Raw genomic sequence first — 4,181 nt, 5'->3', positions numbered from 1 at the left:
GCTTCTCCTACTGCAAATATTTTGATTAGAAAGTGACTTCTACCTAACTATTGTATTCTTAAGCCCCAAATTTGCAAAGAATGTGAACCAGATGTAATGCTCCAAAATGTTTAACAGCTTGATCACTTCTTGTGGTACCTCTAGGTTGAAAATGCAAAGGCACAGGTCCACTTGTTGACAACTCTGTGACATTGATTACTTAATTCAACAAAAAATTATTTAGCATCTACTCATGTATATATGCTAAGTCAACTAAGACGAGCAAGAAGGAGAAATAGTTTTCTAGCAGCTCTCAGTTTAGCAAGGGATTCAGACACAGAAACCAGTAATTAAAAAATCTAGTAGGGTCTGGACTAGAAAAGAAGTATATACAGAAACACATACAGAAGCTGGACACAGCAGACCTAGAGGCCAGGCCTGGGGCTTGGAGGGTGAGCTGAGGAGTTTAAGATCTTTATCACTTTGACCACCACCTACTTTGTCAAATACAAAATGAATTACAACAGACACTTCCTTGCAAAAGCTCTGAAAGATTAAAGAATTATATTCAAGGAGAGAAAATTTTATCCTTTTAGTGAAAACAGAAAGCATTTTTCCAATGTATGAAATGCTATATTTGGAGAATCATTTTTAGTGCTTCTGGACTTCTGGCAAATATGACTAATTCTCAACCACCTGGGTATCAAAACATTGCACAAACAGGAGTGTCACTTATCTTTCTAAAAATCTAACAATATAGCTTAGACAGTTCGCGTGACATTTTATAGACAACTTTCATTTCTATATACGGTGCAAATGCACCAAATTATTCAAGAATAAAAGGATACACATCCCTTGAGTAGATAAACTGATCTATTTGGTGCAATCTCCCCTTTGATCAGAAAGTTCACTTTCTTTTCCAGACTAGAGAATAACCCAATCTGGCCACACTGCAATTTTTCTGTTATGGTCTTAGTACATGCTTAGCCCAACTCTGTACATTACATGTAACTTTGGTTGTCTCTTGAATAAGGAAGTCAAACCTTATCTGTTTGTGCTGCTCAGATCCCCAAGGCAGGGGGCCATTGGCCCAGTGTCCTGCCTCTGGACCCACACATGCCAGGCCCACGGACTGGCCCATGCTTTGGTGGGCAATCTTGCCCGCGGAATCGGTGAGCTGATGATGAATGGCTGTGAAGGCTTTGTGATTGCTCAGGCTCCTTTGTGGGACCGGACAATGGAGGAGGACACAAGTCTGACTCAGGAGAGCAACGGATAAAACTGCTGGGCAGGATGGCGGGCTCCTGCCGACACGACCACTTGTTGACATTGAAAGGATTTCACAACAAGTGAGCAGAAACAGAAACGATTCTGTTCGGCAGGGCTATTAGTTGCAACGTGTGGCACCAGAGCGGTCACTCCTGATGTGTTTCCTCACTAATGAGCTCTGAATGCCCATTAAACTGGGCTGCTATAGGCCCAGAGCCACTGGGACAATGGCATGCATGAATGCCTTCCCCTGTTGCTATTGGTTGGCCTAAGGAAGAAACAACTGGTATCACTCAAATTTAAACGGAGTTGACAGTACAGTTAAATGATCATTAATTAGAGTTTGTGGTCAGATAAAGACTCACAGCCATTTCAAATGACAAGATAGGTTAGCGTGACTCCCTTGGGAGCATAACCCAGTCTGGTCCTGCCCTATTTCTTGGGCCATGTGGAGGGGTGTCCATGGGATTTCAGACAGGGTTAAATAATCTGTATAAAAGTATATTGGAGAGGACAGAAATAAAGCCGTATGATACACAGGAAGTTTTAAAATGACTAGTAATACCTCACAAAGAGTGGTGAGGACTGAATTCAATTGTGTAGGTGAAAAGTCCTTCATCTGGGATGTGGTGGTGTGGTAGGAAGTGAGAAAGACTTTGAGTCAGAAAACCAGGCTTGAACCCTGGCTCTTTATTTGTTGAATGACCTTGAGCAACTTTTAAAACTCAGGAATCTCCGTTTCTTTATCTGTAAAAATGGGGATAGCCACAATCCCAAGTTCACTGAGTTATCATAAGGAACATACGAGCAAGACTTGTCACTTATGTTGACTCACACAACTGTTGGTTCTCTCTCATTTTTGAGCTACATACACTCTGCAGGGTTATGACACATACATCAGGCAGAGTGATCTACCAGGAAGAGTAGAGGCAAAAACTCTTCCAGTGAAAGGGCAAATTTAAACCCTGTCTTCCAAACATTTCATTCTGAGAGGAACACTCTGAGCTGTATAATACCTCAGACTAGCTCAAGAGAAATATCAATTACTCTCTGAAAGACATGTTTCCTAACTATTCATCTCATGATAGTCTCTTCAGAAATGACAGCAGGAGAGCTGAACGAAGAATAATATTTCACAGCAGTCATTATCACCAGAAAATTAACATCTTGTTCAGAAAATAAGAAATGTTCTCAATGTTCATGCTTGACATCAATGAACATCCCTATGCTGATCACTCCTAAATCTCTACGTAGAACTTCATTTACACTACTGAGATCCAGATCTAGAATCAAAACTTCCTACTGAAAATATCCTAATGGATATTTCACAGATATTTCAAACTTAGTATGTCTACAAAAGTGAGCATTTGCTGTATGATAAACTATCTTAAAACCCAGTGGTTCAAAACAATAGCTACTAATTTAGCTCATGATCCTGTGGGTTGGCAACTTGGGCTCCAGCTGGGTGGTTCTTCCAGCACTGGCTGGACTGACTTATATGTCTGTGGTCAGCTGTCTAGTAACGCAGGGGGCTGGCTGGTCCAGGATAACCTCAGTCAAGGTGATTTGTCTCCATTGCACGTGGTCTTCCATTCTTCAGTGGACCAGCCTAGGTTTGCTTGCTCACATGGGGGCTACACGGTACCAAGAGAAAGAACCGAAGTGTTCAGGGACTCTTGATGCCTACACTTACACCTGCTATACCATTACTTTCTCTCAATTGTACTGGCCAGTCAATGCAAGCCTCAAGGCCAGCCTAGATTCAAAGGGTGTGAGAAGAGGGGGTGGAACAGATTCTACTCCTTGGTGGTTAGAGCTGCAAAGTCTCAATGCAAAGAAGTATGGATGGGGAAATAATTAGGATCATGTTTGCTAATAACCCCAAACTGAACTCATGTTTCCAATGAAAATTTTCTCATCCCTGCTTCCCCAAATTTAGCTAAAGCCATCAAGACCTACCCCAAATCCTTCAAGTCATCCTGGGACATTTTGCCAGTAAGTGGCAAAAACTACAGTCGAATGTTATCTGTCTAAATGAAGGTACCTGTGAGCACTTTCAGTTCTGGCAGCATGGGAGACAGATCCAATGCAGAGCACCTTCCTGAACTAAACACACACGCATTAGATAAAAGATAATACAGTTTAGTTAAACATACATAAGTTCAAAATAAAGAAAGAGAAACTCCCAGGTACCAGAATGAAGAGCTAGAATGAAGACTGAACAAATGAACAGGACGGCAGTCCGGAGGATGCCAGTTCAGGTGCATACCCCAAAAGCTAGGAGTTGGGGTTTTAGGGAAAGGAGACCAAGAAGATGTGACCTTGGGCCTGCCTAAATGTGCAGCTGGAGCTGAGGCATGTGCATAAAGTTCTAACCCTGGTGGGGCTGCCTTGACACTCAAGAGTGGGGGAGAAAACCCCTGCCAACAAGGTCATGAAAGCAGCAAGAATGCTGGTCTTTCCTTAAGGCTCTAGGCAGGATACAAAAGCCCCCGCTTTTCCCATGAAATAGCAAAGCCCAAGCTTGAAATATCTGCAGGTGAGGCCTTGGAATGTACATTCCCAGAATGAGCTGGTAATCTAAGCAAAGAAACATGTAAGAATTTGTCTTAGCTAGAAACCAGAAGCAAATGAACCTACTACATGGACTGTAGAGACACTTCTACCCTGGCAGGTGGGGCCAAAGAAAGAAAATAAAGATGAACTCACAGTCCAAAATTACAAATTACATGAGAAAATGATCCACTATAAGGGAGAATCAGCAGACACAATAAAGGCTGAGCACCTCCACAATTCAAGATATTATTATATCTGAAGGAGATAATAAAATAGGAAATAAAGACCTTAACGTAAAAAATAGACTAAAAACTAAACACAACCAAATCTGCAGAAACATTAAATGGAACTGCCTAAAATGTAATTTTAGTTAAATT

This window comes from Camelus bactrianus, chromosome 12 (genome assembly GCF_048773025.1).
Source record: "Camelus bactrianus isolate YW-2024 breed Bactrian camel chromosome 12, ASM4877302v1, whole genome shotgun sequence".
In the NCBI taxonomy this organism is placed as follows: domain Eukaryota; kingdom Metazoa; phylum Chordata; class Mammalia; order Artiodactyla; family Camelidae; genus Camelus; species Camelus bactrianus.
This window is presented reverse-complemented; position numbering follows the sequence as displayed.